Source organism: Podarcis raffonei, chromosome 17 (genome assembly GCF_027172205.1).
Source record: "Podarcis raffonei isolate rPodRaf1 chromosome 17, rPodRaf1.pri, whole genome shotgun sequence".
NCBI lineage: Eukaryota > Metazoa > Chordata > Lepidosauria > Squamata > Lacertidae > Podarcis > Podarcis raffonei.
This window is the reverse complement of record NC_070618.1, coordinates 38317202-38337424: the sequence shown is the minus strand read 5'-3', so window position 1 is coordinate 38337424 and position 20223 is coordinate 38317202.

The window sequence follows — 20223 nt, the reverse complement described above, 5'->3', positions numbered from 1 at the left end:
TCTGATCTGCTGCCTTTTCACACATTTCAAGTACTGCAAAAGGAAATGGGTGGGACCTGTATCTTAATGAGAAGCTGCAGAATACCTAAATACAAGAATGCTCTTACACTGAAGTTATGTAAGGGCTTGCCTACACTCTTTCCAGGCACTGGTCCATTCTTTAAAGCTCCGTGTCCAAGCATGGTTTTTTTCTCTCCACTGCTTTCTCTGCAAAAACCTGCTCTTTACCGCCAAATTGGAGCAAATGGCAATCCGTAGAAAAGCTGAATTGCCCATTGCTCTGATTAAGCAGTAACAAGCATGTTTCTCTGGGGAAAGTGATGTGGTAAAATAAAACAACAACACTCAAGATACAGGCCATGAAAGCGGAGGACAAACGTTGCTGCATCTAATGCAAAGAGCATCAGTCAGGGCCTTGTGGTATGACCAGCTGCCATATTTCAACAGGAAGCTACAGGGCATGGACTGATTGGAAATGAAGCAGAATATCCACCCCTAAACTTACAATATTGAGAATGTTGAATGATGTCGGATAGAAATTAAGGGGTTTTTAGCTGTAATGCTTTGAGCGATATGGGGGGAAAAAAAGAAAAAGAAAAAAAGGGGTATAGAAATGGGTTAAAAATTACGGATAAGGATTTGCTGAACTAACAATTTGAATTGGAATACAAGAAGGGGAGGTATGAGGAGGTCAGGGAAATATGTTATTGAAAAATAAGTATTGTGAACTTTATGTGTTTTTAAACTTTTTTGCTTTTTTCTTTTTGATTCTTTTTTTATTGTATTAAATTTGAAAACTTTAATAAATATCTTTTTTTAAAAAATAAATAAACTTACAATATTGAAAGCGGCCTTGTGTATAACTGCTCTGATAGCATCATGAGCACAGATCATTATGAAGGCACAATAAAAGGATGACTGGAAGGGCCCTGAACTGGTTATAAGGCAACATTTCATGTTCCTCTGGAGATTTTCAGGTGCACATTAATCCAGTGCTCCAGGGCCTTTCCCTTGTTTTCTGGGCAGAATTCAAGATGATGAGTTTCCTGAAGCCCTCAGTTTGCTTGGCCTCATCATGCTCTATTGAAGGCTACCTTTTGTTCCAGGCCCCCATCACAATCTCTGCAGGCTCCACTCCTCTAACTGCTCCCACAATGTGGCAAATCCATGTGGTGCTATAGGTAATAATTCTCTAAAGCAGCTGCACAATTATGGCGCACTTCACCAAGCATGGACAGAATCTGAACATTTCCCAGAAATGCTATGACACTTTTTCATTTGGACCAGCGTTGGTTGCTAATGTTAACCCAGGAAGGTTATCCTGCCCTTTTTGTATTTGGCATGATTTTGGAGAGACATGTAATTATCTGGGATCCTGAGGGAGTATGGACTTAAAAAACAAAAATCAAAGCCCACCACTACCAAAACGAATTCCAACCCTCCTTGCACATTCTTGCTCACATGCAAATGTGAAGGCATGATGGAAAGCTGGCAGGAGTCATTTTTAAACCAGATGTAATACAGTTTGTACACTTGGCTTTTAGCATTGAGTGTGAAAACACCTTTGGTGCTGAAATAAACAGGAATATTAATAAAATAAATAAAATGCTGCTGTTAACTCAGTTGGAGAAAAGTCAGAATTTTAACACAGTTCTGCAGAAGATATACTGTATTTTTCCATCTATAGGACGTCCCCATGTATAAGATGCCCTCTATTTTGGGGGACTCAGATTTAAGAAAATGGGGGGAGATATATCCATGTATGACACCCCCTAATTTTTGACATTATTTTTTAGGAAAAAAATCTAGTCTTATACATGGAAATATACAGTATATTTTCTTTTGCAAGAGAAAACATCACTATAGTATTTGATAATACAGTGGTACCTCGGGTTACAGACTCTGCTAACCCAGTACCTCGGGTTAAGAACTTTGCTTCATGATGAGAACAGAAATCATGAGGCGGTGGCATGGCGGCAGCGGGAGGCCCCATTAGCTAAAGTGGTACCTCAGGTTAAGAACAGTTTCAGGTTAAGAACAGACCTCCAGAACGAATTAAGTTCTTAACCCGAGGTACCATTGTAACACAAACAAAAATATTCTTATTGTTAACAGCCTGATCCTATGAATATTTCCTCTGATATTTCCTCCCAGTGTTTTCAGTGGAGCTTATTATTCCTATTCCTATTATTGAAACGACATTTCTGTGCCCTTTGGTTTCCATAAAGGTGTTCCTTTGCGCCAGAAGCAGTTTAGTCCTACTGGCCACATGACCTGGAAAGCTGTCTGTGGACAAACGCCGGCTCCTTTGGTCTGAAAGGGAGATGAGCACCGCAACCTTATAGTTGCCTTTGACTGGACTTAACCATCAAAGGGTCCTTTACTTTTACCTTTTTTATTATACACATAATGAGAGTTAAGAGTGAAGTGTGATGCTTGTATTATTTCTGCATCCAGTGCGGCTTACTCATAAGTAAGGAAAGCTATCTCAAATAACAATAATTTAATTGCATGTTCTGATTTCTGATTTCTTTACAAAAATACTTGATAGCAGACCAGGTCTTTGGAGAGCACTAGAATTGTGTTGGCTTTGATTCTGGATTGGTGGCAGCTCAGATATTTTGCAAAGTATTTGCCTTGCAGAGCTCTGGTGGTGCCTTAAGGCAGGATTCTAGTGGTAAAGCTGAGGTTGTAGATTTCCTCCTCCTTCATGATATTTTGCTTTGTTTTAGCCTGAAGGCACTCTATGCAACAATCTCATTGAAGCTGAGCAAGTTCGAGTTTGGTCCGTATCTGGATGGGAGATCACTTAGGATGCTTGCCTCCTTGAATTCCATGGAAGGACGGCAGGATATAAATTTCACTAATTAATCAATAATGTGTTGTGAACTTGCTGCAGTGGATATGATTTTCCTTGCTCTTATATTCTAGCATTTTCCATAGTGGGTGGGACTTTAGCATTTCCCACAGTGGGTGGTGATGGAGAGAAGTAAGCAATAAGTAGTAGTAGTGGCCTCTCAAACGAGAAGATGACATGCCTATTCCAAATAAAGGCAATGCAAGGAAACGCTGTCCAAGGTGCTGAACCTTGGGAGCATTGATTCCCAACTGTATGTTGGCACACACTGATGTTACCGTCAGAGGCACAGATTTTTGCACCTTGAGAAGTCAGGTCATCAAGTTGGATACAGCCATCAGTTCTGGGGGTAGGGAGTCATTTTGCATTATTGACAGTCTTCCCTCGGTGCCAGTCTTTGGGCATTAACATCATCTTGAAGAAAGCAGCAAGGACACTCTGGGATTCCCAGATGCAGCCCGGCCTCCAGCCCCTGACAGGTGCAGGGGAACCCCAGAAGCACCACTGATGCCCAGAGAGCACTGCTCCATCTCTCTGGACCCTGAAGCGACTAAGCAAACGGCAGGGTGGGAAACTCCAGAGACACGAGGCACTGGGCTGCTACCCTCCAGTTTCTGGAGGATACCCACCCATTGTTCCACAAACTGATTGAAAGACTATGTAGTTGTTGTTGTTGTTGTTGTTGTTGTTATGCATAGGATGATGTGTCCCTCCAGTTTTAACAACCACCACTCTGTGCTCCAGCTGTCAAAAGTCAAAGAAACAACAACAACAATTTATTTGTACCCCACCCATCTGGCTGGGTTTCCCCAGCCACTCTGGGTGGCTTCCAACAAAGATCAAAAATACATTAAAATGTCACACATTAAAAACTTCCCTAAACAGGGCTGCCTTCAGATGTTTTCCAAATGTCAGGTAGTTGTTTATCTCTTTGACATCTGATGGGAGGGCATTCCACAGGGAGAGCGCCACTACCGAGAAGGCCCTCTGCCTGGTTCCCTGTAGCTATGCTTCTCACAGTGAGGGAACCGCCAGAAGGCCCTCAGCACTGGACCTCAGTGTCCAGGTAGAACGATGGGGGTGGAGATGCACCTTCAGATATACTGGACCGAGGCTGTTTAGGGCTTTAAAGGTCAGCACCAACACTTTGAATTGTGCTTGGAAATGTACTGGTCTTTCAGAACTGGTGTTCAGAATTGGCAACTGAATCCTGTTTGTCCCAAGACCTTGAAGATTAAAGCATTCCCACAGACAGCGAGATCCTTTGAGTTGTAAATTAACAAGATAACCCATTCACACTGAATCCATGCCTGTCCGGGACAGCCAGGTGTCAAGAACCACAAATCAGCTAGAAACTCCCTTTCCTACAGATGGAGAAGATAACTTACTCACACTCTTAAAGACAGAAAGTCTGCATTTAAAGAAACAGATACACATTCCCAGGATTCTACAGCACCTGGCTCTCCCACAATGCTCTTCTTTAACATGAGCCAAAGTTTTAGCCTGCTAAGATTTCCCAACATCACTACACTACTCTTTGCATGCAGGTGAAGTCTCTAACTCACCAAGGGCTTGAGACCCATCAGCTCCCTTCACCTGGTTTATCTGGCCAGTCGAAGCTATTTCCCAGGGTGTGGCCACTGCCGCATGCTGACAGCTTCTAGGAGCCACAGGTGAGAGCTGAGTGCAGGGTTGGGACCAAAGGTGGGCAAACAACCCCAGAAGGAGCATGACATGTCCTACACTGGAGGTACTACCCCTCCCCTAACACTCCATACAGCCCAACAAGAATCATATTATAGTTGTGAATATATGTTACTGTTGGTTCCCAGCTTTCTGCTATTCTTCTGCAGTCTCTTATATGCCCTTGATATGCTGTCAGTTTTCTTAAATTAATAATCTCCCTTATACATATTGGTGTATCTCACTGGGGGCCTTCACCCCTCTGTAAGCCTGGAAAGGATTATGCGCTGTCGCAATCATTCCATTTGCCTCAATGTGGTTTTGCACAATAGCATCTGAGTTACTTGGAAACTGAATTTCACAACTTTACTAACACACCGAATTTCTGGCAGATTTAAGCATTTGGAGAAGAAGGTGTGTTTGCGGTAGAACACAAACACTTTCTTTTTAAAGTCCCCTTTCAATTTTATAACACTGAAAAGTGAAAATGTGTTTATCGAGTAGTAGGGAAATGTAAACCCCAAATTTTATTTTTCACAGTTGCTTTTGCAGGACATGGCATCCAAGATCACACTCTACAAAAATGGTACACTCATTTGGCTTGCTGAATATATAAAATAAATGCAATTGTTTTCCTATGTCAGGTTTTGAAGGATGTGCTATCTGGTTGCCATCTGGCTACCCATCTGACTAGGGAGGTGGGTCACAGCTGAGGCCTGAATCTGAATTCCTTCATTTTCTAAGGTTGCCAGCCATTAACTTGGATGTTCTGCCTTCCTTAGAAGCCTTAAAGGGAACAGTGGAAGGCCTGATAGTCAGAACTGCTGGTTAATTTTCATGTCTTTATACTTACTAAATACACCCACCCACACCTCTGTCAATCTATCTATCATCTATCTATCTATCATCTATCTATCTATCTATCTATCTTTCTATCATCTATCTATCATCTATCTATCTATATCTATATCTATATCTATATCTATATCTATATCTATATCTATCTATCTATCTATTTATCTATCTATCTATCTATCTATCTATCATCTATCTATCTATCATCTATCTATCTATCATCTATCTATCTATCATCTCTATCATCTATTGTTGTAAATAAAAATATGCCCTTTTCCCTTATGGGGTATCCAAGAACCCATATAGAGTCCTTACATAGGTTCCCTATTGGTAGGAGAGAATAACAGAGGCCAACCAGAGCATATTGAGAAGCAAAGCGGCTAGTAAGCTTGATCTTTATTGATCTGTTGCAACAGGGTGCTCCCCTCACACGCAGGAGAGGAGGAGGACCCACAAAAATGCTGTGCAAGGGCTTATAAAGACTTTTGAAATTCCCATCCTGTAGATCAAGACCACCCCCAGAAACATTATCCATACATCACAGAAGGGGTGTAACCTAAGACCACCCCTCAGATACATCACAGAAAAGGTGGTCTTAAAACAGAAATTTCAATATTGTTTTTCTCTTATCCTTGTTTATTTCCTGTCTGGCAGGTTACTTGATTGGATTGCCTGCGGAGCCTGGCCAGTCTTTTGTAATGATAAGTAGTTCCTGGGCCAGGTCACAGGCTCACACCCTTATTCAAACACAGACATACCCTTAAGACAGGATTTGTGAAGGAAAAGACAATGGGGAGGCTTTTCCATTTTGACCTTGCAGAGAAAACATTTGGTCAGTTTAGGAATCAAAATGGTTCCAGGTTGGCCTTCCTGTGCTGATCCATGTATGTGCGGTTATGAACATTACCATATACCGGTATCTAAGACCATAAAATTCCTATCACATTATCCCCCCTTTGGGGCTAGAATTTTTCTTAAAAAATTTTGTCCCACAAATAATATCATATGTTGTAAATAGATGCCTTTGTGTAAATATATCATATAAAAATAACATATGTTGCATTTTGTTACTAAATTACTTGCGGCATGGTTCCAGGTTGGCCTTCCTGTGCTGATCCATGTATGTGCGGTTATGAACATTACCATATATCTAAGACCATAAAATTCCTATCACACTATCTATCTATCATCTATCTATCATCTATCTATCATCTATCTATCTATCTATCTATCCATCTATCTATCATCTATCTATCATCATCATCTATCTATCTCTATCTATCTATCATCATCTATATCTATCTATCTATCATCTATCTATCATCATCCATCTCTATATCTACCTCCCATTACTGGGTCCAATCAGAAGTTGTAGCCCATCTTTTCCACCTATTTCTATTCTCCTCCCCCTAAGCCTAGTTCACACATATATTTACATTGTTTCTTTCTGTGGTGCTAGATATGCAATAGTCCATTCATACATGTAGGTAATCCCTTCACATGGCAGTAATTGATAGTAACATGCATGCATGGACCAGCCCATGAGACCCAAGTTCCAAAAACATATTACCAGGCCATCCAACACCAACTAGGCGAGGGGTGGGTAGTGTGAAATGAGTGCAACTACCGCACAATTGCACTCATTTCACACGCTAGCAAGGTTATGCTTAAAATTCTACAAGGAAGGCTCAAACACTATGTGGATCGAGAACTCCCAGAAGTGCAAGCTGGATTTAGAAGAGGCAGAGGAACCAGAGACCAAATTGCAAACATGCGCTGGATTATGGAGAAAGCTAGAGAGTTCCAGAAAGACATCTACTTCTGCTTCATCGACTATGCAAAAGCCTTTGACTGTGTCGACCACAGCAAACTATGGCAAGTTCTTAAAGAAATGGGAGTGCCTGATCACCTCATCTGTCTCCTGAGAAATCTCTATGTGGGACAAGAAGCTACAGTTAGAACTGGATATGGAACAACTGATTGGTTCAAAATTGGGAAAGGCGTACGACAAGGCTGTATTTTGTCTCCCTGCTTATTTAATTTATACGCAGAATACATCATGCGAAAGGCTGGGCTGGATGAATCCCAAACTGGAATTAAGATTGCCGGAAGAAATATCAACAACCTCAGATATGCAGATGACACAACCTTGATGGCAGAAAGTGAGGAGGAATTAAAGAACCTTTTAATGAGGGTGAAAGAGGAGAGCGCAAAATATGGCCTGAGGCTCAACATCAAAAAAACGAAGATCATGGCCACTGGTCCCATCACCTCCTGGCAAATAGAAGGGGAAGAAATGGAGGCAGTGAGAGATTTTACTTTCTTGGGCTCCATGATCACTGCAGATGGTGACAGCAGCCACGAAATTAAAAGACGCCTGCTTCTTGGGAGAAGGGCAATGACAGGCCTAGACAGCATCTTGAGAAGTAGAGACGTCACCTTGCCAACAAAGGTCCGTATAGTTAAAGCCATGGTTTTCCCAGTAGTGATGTATGGAAGTGAGAGCTGGACCATAAAGAAGGCTGATCGCCGAAGAATTGATGCTTTTGAATTATGGTGCTGGAGAAGACTCTTGAGAGTCCCATGGACTGCAAGAAGATCAAACGCATCCATTCTTAATGAAATCAGCCCTGAGTGCTCACTGGAAGGACAGATCGTGAAGCTGAGGCTCCAGTACTTTGGCCACCTCATGAGAAGAGAAGACTCCCTGGAGAAGACACTGATGCTGGGAAAGATGGAGGGCACAAGGAGAAGGGGGCGACAGAGGATGAGATGGTTGGATAGTGTTCTCGAAGCCACAAACATGAGTCTGACCAAACTGCGGGAGGTAGTGGAGGACAGAGGTGCCTGGCGTGCTCTGGTCCATGGGGTCACGAAGAGTCAGACACGACTAAACGACTAAACAACAACAACAACAACAACGGGTAGTGCATAGCAACATGCAGGTCATTTCACATTTTGAATCTGTTCGTCCTCTTAGCCAATGGGGAAGGCAAAAGATTGTGTCTTTCTCTAAGGCTACCATTTGAGCTCACATGGAGACTGAAATCTACAGGATGGTTCACACATACCTCTGTCTGCCTTTTTGATTTGTCTTCACTTGGTTGCACAATGCTTCATGTGTGAGCTGAAGCCACTGACAAGCCTTGTCTGCCATTGAGAGAAGGTGGGCATTCCCTTCATGGTGATGATGGCTCTTTCACACAAGCAAGTCACTCTTTGATGCTGTGGTTATCAAGTGGCAAGTTTTCAGGTGGGAAGTAGTCCACTGAGGTGAGACATCATTTGTTCTTCTCCTTTCAAAAACTAAATGTTCTTCCAATCACCATGATTTTTAAATGCATTTTTCACAATTCACATTTTTATAAGATAAAAATGAGACATGCATTTCGTCATTTAGGATGGACAAATATTTCAATCATTCCAAAAGTAGCAAGTGATAGACATATAAGAATTCCACTCATGTAAACCAATGTGCAGCCTGATTCTATACATGTTTACTCAGAAGTGAGCCCCACAAATTCCAACGGGGCTTGCTCCAAATATGCATAGAAATGCAGCCAAGAAAGTGAGAGAAAGCTTCAGTGGGGCTTACTCTCAAGTAAATACTCATTGTGTTGCAGCCAAGAAAATGAAGGGCTCATTTATCAGCACCACGCTCTAACCAAGTGAGCTATCCAGGCTCTCCCTAAAGGACTCATTATGGACAGGAAATGCCAACAGACAGATACCAAAAATTAAAAGAGTTGTACCTACAGAGTTGTACCTACCTTCTATTTTCTGTTTGAAAATAGGAGTTCATGCAAAAGGGAGAAACTACTCTGGTGCTTTGTAAATCTCCTACTCACTCCTACCCACTGGTTGCCCTGAATTTCAAATGGGAACCAGAAGTCTTTGGTTTCATTGAATTGATGACCCCTTGATCCCATTTCCCTTGCTTACAGGCTCCAGTCAAATCTAGCACTTCCTGACTGCCCTAAGCAGAGCTCACGGAAGGAATGTGGATTGGGGCTGCGCCCAGCTCAGTACTAGGTTGGGCTAGCTTGTGGATCAGGACTGAATGGCCCTGACAGGGCTAGGAGCAGAAGCCTGAATTTCCTCCCACTTCGTCAGCCACCTTCCCTCTCCGCCAACAAGGCTTTGAAAACAAAATGCTGCTTTTATACAATCTGTTTGGGATGCTGTAGGCAATGCTCTTTAGGCCGCCTCAAAATGGGGATCATACAGCCAAGGTGTTGAAGAGGGCACCTGAAGCAGTGGGGAAAGGGATGGAGCAGACTTTGCCAATCCCAACTAGCTGGGGCAGACAGGAGTTGTAGTTCAAAACATCAGGAGGACACTAGGTTGCCGAAATATGGGAGAAAGCAGGGTGAGCCCAAGGCATTCTGGCACCTGAGATGAACCACGAAATGGCCCCCTTCCCTCGAGGGAAAAAGGGATGAGTGAAGTTCTATATCAGGAACAAGGCAGGAGGAAATAAAATTCTGCATTGTGATCTGCTGCCTTTGTGGATCCTGCTGCCTGAGGCAGTTTTCGCAATGTACTTTGTGGGTGGGCCGGCCCTGGGATGATGATGATGATGATAATGACGACAACAACAACAATTTATTTATACCCCACCCATCTGGCTGGGTTTCCCCAGCCACTCTGGGCAGCTTCCAACACAATATTAAAATACAATAGTCTTTCAGATATTAAAAGCTTCCCTATACAGGGCTGCCTTCAGATGTCTTCTAAAAGTCTGGTAGTTGTTTTTTCCTTTGACATCTGGTGGGAGGGTGTTCCACAGGGCGGGTGCCACTACTGAGAAGTCATCCTTGCAAAACAAAGCTCTAAATGTTGCAACTGTTTAGAAAAAGAAAAAGCTGAGTGGGTTTGATGCATGTGAGCAAAACATGGTGGAGATTTATAAAATTATGAGTGTTGTGGAGAGAGGTGTCTTCTCCATTCCCAACCACTCTCAGAACTTTTGAACTCAAGATCATGAAGTGGAAATGAGGCAAAGGTGGAAATATTTCATGCAATGCACAATTGCCCCAAAGGTGTGTTATAGCCACACACATATATGGCTTTCCAAAAAGATGGGGGATTGTGAAGGAAATATCTAAAAATGGAGCCTCTGTGTCCAAAGACAGCATACCTCGGAATGCTAAACAGGGGTGGCCATCTCCATCGTGCTTCCAGTGGCCCCTGCCCAGCTGCTGTGTGAGGCTGACCTGATCAGCAAGACAATGCTGATGTTCCTGGGAATACTTACCGCAGCCCCTAAGCTCCCTTCCATTGGCTTCCCAACTCTTATTCCCTGCAATGGGCTTGTGCCAAGTTAGGGAACGTGGCAAAGCTGGAAACAGGCAGCTCCACCTCCCATCGCTTGGCAACAGATGGTAAAAATAGCACAGGCTTTGGAAGAATTTGGCTGTACTGATGCTGCAGTCTTAGAGGACCAGGCACTCAGTGACAGGCCTGGGGCAAAGAGATAGTCTTTGGGGCAAGCTCAGCATGCTGTTATGCGGGGTTTCTCAAACTTTTTGACCTCAGATCTTCCCACCATGGGCTTGGCTAATAAGGGCTGGAAGGCTCAAGCCCAGACCTTTTTCCTGGAATTTTGCACTCTCTCTTCCAGGTGTCCAGTGCCCCACAAGGGAGCCCCTTTTCTAGAGTTGGGGAAGGGCTGTTGCACAGGGGCAGAGCACTTGCTTTGCAAGGAGAGGGTTCCAGGTTCAATCCCAGGCATCTCCAAGAGAGACTGCTGTTGGAAATGCTGCTTTAAAAATTCCATTCTAGTTAGTGGCTTTTCTTCTTCTAGGGCTTGCCCAGATGGCAGTCATTGGGGGGATTTGGAGAGGTTCTCCTGAAACACACACACACACACTGATAGGAGTGCAAAGTGACTGGAGGCTTCAACCTGGTTTAGGCATAAGGGGAAGCCACAGTCTCCCCACTACCTGAACAAGTATCCTGAAAGCCTTGCATGCAGACGGACTCATGTTCAGTCCCCAATGGCATCCCCAGGTAGGGCTGAGAAAGCCACCTGTCTGAAACCCTGCAGAAGCACTGGCCATCATCGTAGACTATAATGAGCTAAAATGGGCCGATGAGCTGATTTGGTGCAAGTAGGGATGAGATGCTGCTGAACAAGGAATGATCCTCCCACCCCCTGCCCTACTCAGAGGAGAGTTGGGTGCTAGGTCAGCCTCCAACCACATGCTGTCTCCTAAAATGTGCCCTGTCCCCACAATAATTCAATAAGTTAGCAGACAACTGTAGCCAAGACCTTGTGTTCCAGAGCACTGCATACCTGGGATTTGCTCCCCCCTCACCATCACCAAAGCCTCTTGATATCTCCCTCTTCAGCATGGGTCATTATGTTTTGCCACCCTAATCCATGGCACTCACAGCCTGAACACTGGAAACAGAAGGGATGGTCCTGCCTATAAACGTGGAGGTGTGCATGCAGGTGTACTGCAGTCAAATGCTGGCAGAACTGGTAGCTTTAGACAGGGCTGCATGCATGCTGAGATCTCCACTGGTGTACAGAAAAAGAGGAGAAATTGCTATTAAGCTATGAATGTGGTTTCCAGAGAACCCTAGCCTACACACACACACACAGAGAGAGAGAGAGAGAGAGAGAGAGAGTGTTTCTAGCCCTTATGGCTGTGAAGCTGTGCCTGAAAGTGTGTGGGTGAAACACTTGCTGAAATCTGGGAAGTGAGAGGGGTGGCCAAAATAGATTTTCAGAGGACTGAGGGGTGGGGAGGTTTTCAGCACTCTGCATAGCTCATTGCCTTGCCATCCCTGCCTCCCGCACTTGTGATTAGCGCAACAAGACTTTGGCAAAAATAGTAACCAAAATTGCAAAATGCATTATGCAAAGAAAGAAAAAAGAAATCTGCAAATGTGCTCAATTTGCACAATTTTATATAGGTTACAGAATTCAGCCCTGTATAAATATTAGTGCTGAGCAATGGAGGCTGGTCCATTAGGGGAATGGGGCACTGACCCAACAACCCCAGTCTGCCCTTAGCCAGTCTCCACCTGCCTGCCTTCTCCCTTCCAACCATTGTGTTGGGGATGGCAGTGCTGCCTGCCAGGTTTCACCTCCTTAGTCTCAGTGTTGCTCCTTGTGGAACTTAGCAGGGAGGGCGATGGAGCAATACTAGACTCAGTCCATTTCACTCGTCATTGGCTCTGGCTCCAACCAACGGCAGAGTGCCCTGCCTTGGGCCCCACCAGACCCTATTGGCACCAGCCGCCACTGGTGCCAAGTATGTTTTTGTTGTTGTTGGCGTCCGTCTGCCTTGAGAGACAATGGAGTACACCTCGGGTGGGGGGGGGTGAAGTCAAACTGCTGCCCTAGCAGCACCGAAGTGACCTCCCTGAGGCGCAAGCCAAACCACTGTGTTAACAGCACTGGTGGCCTTTTTGGGGCCCAAGCCCACCAGAGACACGACCCCTACCCTTGCACCGCATACACCCCCCCCCCCATGTACAGTCTTGTTTTCAGATTATTTCAGAAAGGTCTTAAATCACATGTAATAGGGAAAGCTAAAAAAGAAAAACACTCTTTAGAATTATTAGCCAATCTGACCTGGGGTTGAGGAGACCTTCCTGACCCCAAGTAGTGGGCCAGGCAGGGGGGTGTCAATAACCAGATCGGATGCATAAGTGGGCCCAATTTAAATAGTGATAAATCCCAATGAGTTAAATCAAGGACTTTGGTCTGGATTTGAATGTCTCACCCACCATTTCCCACTTTCTCCCTCTCTTCCCCTACCCTGCCTTGCCCTCGGGGACCCTCTTTCGGGCACCAGAGCCAGTGCATTAAGCTGCTTTGGCCTTCCACCAAAGATCTGCTCTCCGCCTAACAAGCAGCTAATGGCTCCATTAGAAGCCGGGCCTGGAGTTCACATCGTCCTTCCCAGCACCTGCTGGAACTGCTCAGGGCCTGAGTAATGACCTAAATGGGGAAGAGAAGTTTGAGTCACTCCCCCGACCTCACCCCTTCAATCTCCCTTGGCCAGACACAGAGACGGCTGCATCGGTCAATATAGCAACGGTATATATCTCGGCTCTGACGTGGTAATTGGGCTGAGAGTGGCTGGTGGGTTGAGCTAGGAGGGATCTGTGGCTTGGAAATGAGAGGCGGTGGAGAGACAGGCCTCAAGGGGAATAGGCTGCCTGGCACTGGCAGGCCAGGGCACTGCAGCACCAAGAGGCAGGGACAACTCTGCCACTAGGCAGACACCTGGAGCACCTGCTCAGCAGCTGGAGATCAAAGGCATTTCCCCCTCCCCCAGCATGGCACTGCCCTCGATGCTACACAGGAATGGCAGCAGGCAGGCAGATGGTCCAACACTATGCCAATGGGGCAAGGAAGGGCCAGGCAAGAGGAACGGGACCCCAGTGGGAGAAAAGAGGTTGAGCAGTGATTCCTCAGATTAGGGGCCAGTGGTTAGAAGCAGACAGGGGCAGGGCAAGAGCGACAGAACACAAGAAGCTACCAGTGGCTGCCAGCCACAATGGCTGTGTTCCTCCTTCACTGTCAGGGCCATTGTGAGAAGGGGATGTTGGACCTTGCTGTGCCCTTGCTCTGACCCAGCAGGGCTCTTCTTATGCTGAGTATTAGGGGCGAGAAAGATGCCACTGGAGAGGGACTGCCAACTGGGCTGGATGGACCCAGCGCAAGGTCATCTCACAGCTGAAAACAGGGCCACTGCAACGGTGTACTTCTACCACCCCACCCTCACGCCCAGTATCATTTTGCCAGGCCACTTGTTCACCTAGCTCAGTACTGCCAACACTGAATGGCAGCAGCAATCCAGGGTTTCAGGCAGTAGTCTCTGGCTGCCCTACCTGGAAATGCTGAGGATTGAACCCGGGACCTTCTGCATGCAGAGCCTGTGCCTGCCCCCGAGCAGTGGCCCTTCAGCCTAGATAGCTCAGCTGGTGCTGATAACGCCAAGGTTGCAGGTTCGATCCCCGTATGGGACAGCTACATATTCCTGCATTGCAGGGGCTTGGATTAGAACGATCCTCAGGGTTCCTTCCAACCCTACGGTTCTATGATTCACCTCTTCTGTCATGGCAAATTGCTGAAGGCCCACGTGCTCTGTCTGCTGTAGGTGTAGTCGGGTTGGCAACAGGAAAAGCCTTTTTGCAGCATGGAGAGAAATGTCATCACCTGCTCACTGCTGCAGATCAAGCTGCTGTTAAACACGCAGGAGGAAGTGTTGGCAATCCTAGGTGTAGGTTAGTCATTTTACTCCGCAAGTAGTCTGCCTTTTGCACTGGCTTCTGGCACACGGCTTGTTAAAAAAAGCAGGCCTCACAGTTTCCTGTTTGTGGCTGCTGTACTTGTGCAGCAGAAGAGAAGGAAGTGCAAAATTCTTTTTTTTAAAAAAAGAAGTATTCTCCAAAAGCTAAAACAGGGCAGTGGTTTGCCAAGGACAAGCACCAGAAAACATGGCCCTGCCCCTAGGAAATGGAGACATTTGGAAGTTGTCTCCTGCTTGCACAGTCCTGCCCTCGTCTCTCTTGGTCGGGGCTCCTGCTATTGCTGCTCCTGGAAGCTGCATCACATCCCGTTGGGGACTTGGCTTGGTGGGCTGAGTGAGAAGTTTTGGGTTCTGATGTGGGCAAGATCAGAATACCAGCCAGAGCTGAGATGGACAGAACTTGCTGTTTTCCCCAGAGATTGTTGCCTCGGGAAAGAAGGTTTTCACCTCCACTGCATTTAAATTTTCCTTTGCTGGGTTGCTTGGGAGAAATATCTGGCCCTCTGCACAATCAGCCCACCATGTCTGTGCCTCTTTCCCTTCTGCTTTTCTCTCCTTCATTTCCCTAGGTGCCTGGGCTGCATCTTATGCACACAACATTTCTCCTACATAAAAGGCTAAGAGTCAGTGGGTACATTATGTATAGAGGAAGAGCTGGTAGGACTCTGGACTGTACCACTTCAGACTGCAGGTGGGAGGAGCCATGCGCTGCTGTTTCTAACATGGAAAAAGCTCTATGGGACGTTTTCAATATGGAAAAAATTATCCATCAGATCAAATCACCTCAGAGCAGAGCAAGTGCAAGATTTCTATTGCTTAGAAATCTAGCATCTCTTCATACAGTTTCCTGAGAACCAGGACACTCCTTCTACAGTAAGAGCTGTTTGACAGTAGAGCCTTTCTGGGAAGATGGTGGACTCTCCTTCCTTGGGGGTTTTTAAGCCAAGGTTGGCTGGCCATCTGCCATGCATGCTTTAAATTGAGATTCCTGCTTCGCAGGGGTTGGACTAGATGACCCTCGGGGTCCCTTCCAGTTCTACAATTTTATGTAGAATAGGAGTGAAGAAATCTGTCAATTTCAATGGCCCTCTGTTTCTTATTTTTCCGATTTTAAGTTGAGTTCACCCCATTTCCACATCAGTTTGCAATCTTGCTCCCCCCCCCACAAATACCAACGCAATAATTTGTACACATTTCGTGGTTACTTCTAATATACAGTGGTACCTCGGGTTAAGGTACCACTGTATATTAGAGGTCCGTTCTTAACCTGAAACTGTTCTTAACCTGAGGTTAACCTTTAGCTAATGGGGCCTCCCGCTGCTGCCGCTCCACCAGCACGCGATTTCTGTTCTCATCCTGGGGCAAAGTTCTTAACCCAAGGTACTATTTCTGGGTTAGCGGAGTCTGTAACCTGAAGCATATGTAACCCAAGGTACATATTTTGGTTTCAAATTGTACATGATACACACATTATTGCAAGTGATTTCTTTTAATACAATGCATCATGGTGTGGCTGTTCCCTAATATATGCATTTGTTCAGAGAAGCGCAAACGTTGAAGGATAGCTGCATTCCGCTATGAGGGCCTTTGACCCGTGAGAGGATTGTGGGGAAGCACCAAAGCTCAGTGGTGCAGCAGTGCACACTTTGGAGGCAGAAGGTTCCTGGTTCAGTCCACGCCTGACTGTTACTTTTAACTAGAGGACAGGCTGCACTGTGCTGGTCCGCTGTAGCAAAATGCCATGTGGGTGGGAGAGACTTTGAGGGACAAATCCAGGCCCCACTGAGCAAGAGGGCCTCTCGAGGCAGCAGAAGTGGCTTGCTGCATTGTGAAGCCAGTGAGGTAATACAGAGTCTAAAATTGCCTTACTGCACCACAGGTCTTGAAGGCTAGACTAGCAAATTGATTATGGCATCATAATCTGGTCCATCTGCAACTGGTGAAAGCGTTCTCTAGTCCATGAAAGCTTTTGCTGTAATTAGCCTCAAAGGTGGTGGTGGTTGTTGCTGCTGCTGCTGCTGCTGCTGCTGTTTCTAGTTAAGAGCCGTCAGGTAACAGAGCTGGGAAAGGCCTTTTCCTGGGAACCCTGGGGAGCTTCTGCTGCCAACAGCCCATGAAGTGTGCAGCTCGATGGCCTAACTACATATAACTCTGCTGCTTATGGAGATGGTGGGCCAGCACTGCCAGCAGGGCTGGGCTACACTTGAAACAAGGAGACGTGGGTCACCCAAATCCTTGCTCAGCTATGGCGCTCCCATCGGGCAAGTCACCCTCACCTAACTTGTGGGGTTGTTGTTGCTGCTGCTTTGGAACTAGCTGGGGGTGGAGAGAGAGAGAGAGAGACAGTCTCATTAATATTTCACAGGCAGCATCACTGCAGCTTCCACTCACTGCTCCAGTCCTGGCACTAGATGGGGAGGAGAGAGAGAGAGAGTGCAGAACAATCAGAAGCCCCAAAAATCCTGCAAATTTTGGAACACGGCAAAGAGAATGCAGGGCTCAGAGCCTGAATGACATTGAGGGATTTCAGTGGACTAGAGCAGTGATGATGTACACCATGGGTAGGCAAACTAAGGCCCGGGGGCCGGATCCGGCCCAATCACCTAAATCCGGCCCATAGACGGTCCGGGAATCGGCATGTTTTTACATGAGTAGAATGTGTCCTTTTATTTAAAATGCACCTCTGGGTTATTTGTGGGGCATAGGAATTCGTTCATTTTTTTTCCTTTCAAAATATAGTCCAGCCCCCCACAAGGTCTGAGGGACAGTGGACTGGCCCCCTGCTGAAAAAGCTTGCTGACCCATTGCGCCTGAGCATCCTCTCTTGCTCTGGGAAGAGAAGGACCATTTCCTCTTGCTTTACGGCAGGGATGGAGAACCTGAGGCCCCCCAGATGATGCTGAACTACAATTCCCATCACCCTGACTGTTGGCCATTGCTGGCTGGGGCTGATGGATAACTCAGTTGGTTATAGCATGGTGCTGAGAATGCCAAGGTTGCAGGTTCTACCCCTGTATGGGACAGCTGCATATTCCTGCATTGCAGGGGGTTGGACTAGATGATCCTCAGGGTCCCTTCCAACTACACAATTCTATTATGCTATGCTTCTGTAATCACCAGCTGACTGAACCTGGGTTATAGAAGTTCATTCTGCTGGAGGTCTGTTCATCCCATTAATTCATACCCTCCAACATTTCTCTGATGAAAATAGGGATGTCCCATTCAATTATTATTGTTATTATTATTGTTGTTGTTGTTGTTATACCTCACTCATCTGACTGTGTTGCCCCAGCCACTCTGGGCGGCTTCCAAAATATATAAAAACAGAATAAAACTGAATAAAACAAGAATAAAATAAAACAGAATAAAACAAAATAAAAACATTAAAAACTTCCCTATACAGGGCTGCCTTCAGATGTCTTCTAAAGATTGTTTAGCTACTTATCTCCTTGGCTCTGGGGTCATATAGCTCTATACCCTCCAACATTTCTTCAATGAAAACAGGGACATCCTAAGGAAAAGTGGGACATTCCATGGATCAAATCAGAACCAGGATGGCTCCTGTAAATCCGGGACTGTCCCTGGAAAATAGGGACAGTTGAAGGGTCTGATTAATTATATTGGGGGGATTCAATGTCACGCTATGACAAGCATTCTTCCTGCGCAAGCACTACAGCTTGACAGACGCCCTCCTTCTCCTTCACCTGTACGCAGTTCTTAGGGTTCTCCTGACCCCTCCCAAGTCAGTTTTTTCTCTCCTTCAGAAATTTAATATGTGGAACAAGCTTGTTCCTTCATCATAATATGCCCCCACTCTTTATTTGTTTATTTTGCCCTGGCCTGCATGCATTTCTGTACAGTACTGCAGGGGTGTGAAAGGTCATCTCTTTAAGCTCTAGGTAGCAAAGCACAGACAGATTTACAAGTTCTTGTCTGCGTGTCGTGCAGCCAAAACAGTGTCATCAACAGGCAAGGAGAGTTTACATGGTTTGCTGAAGTATCTTTAGAAAAGGAAATAAAAACCCTATATGATCCAGCATGGACTGGGCATGCTCAGTGCCCACAGAATGCTGACTGTTGTGTTAGGGGGCCAGGGAAGAGGGAGGTGGAATGGAATAGACCCTGAAGTATAGCCACATGCAATGGTATAGCTTGGAAGGGGAGCTTGGCTGGCTGGCTCACTGGAATGTGGAACAGGAGTACTCAGCAGCACGGCAACATTTTGTTTTTCTAAACCACCACCATCAAAACGAGTCTTGTGTCTCACGGGGCAGGGGGACGGGGCGGGGACGGGACAAACCAATTCTCTGACTGAAGCACAGGGGCAGAGTTAAGGTTATTTCTACTGCTAACTTCCCTGTTGCACTCCCCATTTTGTTTGATGGCCAACCTGAATGTTCTCCTGGGAAAGGAGATGCTGTTCATTCATTCTCTTTCACTCTCAGAAGGTGTTTGGCTAATAATAGCATGGTTCAAGATTAAAAGCACCTCAGTCAAAGTTGGCTTTGTCACCGTCAGACAAAGGTCAGCTGTGTCATCTTCTCTCTCAGCATCTCACTTTCTCCCAGCTGTAAAGGAAACTGAGGAGCCCAGGGCTACCGAACTGCAGGGCCTGGCAAACGCAACTGGGTCATTTGAATCCGGAAAACCCAGGAGAAACAGCTTCCCTTACAGACAGCTTTCCATCAAGTCCCCCCACCCACCCACCGCACATGATGATGGCGCTCTGAAATCTGCAAAAGATCAGACGACTAGAGAGATTACTCACAGATACATGTCACATTCTTCTGACTTTAATTTTCTTAATGCAAAGCGGCCTCAGAGGCTTCAATCTTGAGCGAGGAGTGACTGGTCAGAAGCTGTAAGAGGAGTACTTAACCTGCTGTGTGTTTTTCCTCTTGAATTTTCCAACCTTTTCCTGTTGTTTTTCTCCACCTGGGGCTGCCTCACAGTTGCTTTTTAAAACTGAGAAAAAGATTACACCCTTGGAGCCTTAATGGGACAGACCACTTGCCAGCTTCAGGCAACAGGAATAGACTGGATCTTGATGGTGGCTGTTCTCTGTTGGAGATACTCCTTCCCACTGCAGATTCAGTCCAACCTTGATGAAATTTCATAAGAATGGCAAAGCCTGCTGGTTTGGGCTGACTGAGGCTCAGAGTGGGTTGAAGGAAATTAGGCTCAAGGTTAATCTGACCTCTGTGTGGGGCTAGGTGGGGGCATACTCTTGATTCTGTGAGCCATCAGGAGAGGCATGTAGGGGGGTGGATGGATGGGTGGATGAGCCTCTCAGCAGCTTTTGACACTATTGGTGTTCTGGAACCTCTCAGATAGAAGTTGGAAGGACTGTATTACAGTTCTTCTACTCCTACTTGCAGAATCACTACCAGAAAGTAGCACTAGGAGAACATTGCTCACTTCCTTGGCTTTGGGGGCTGTGGGTTTCCCCCAAAGGTCCATTCTGTCTCCTATGATATTTAATATCCATATGAAAATGTTGGGAACTCTCATCCTGGGACTCAGCTGCATTAGTAAATAAATATGTGTTATAAC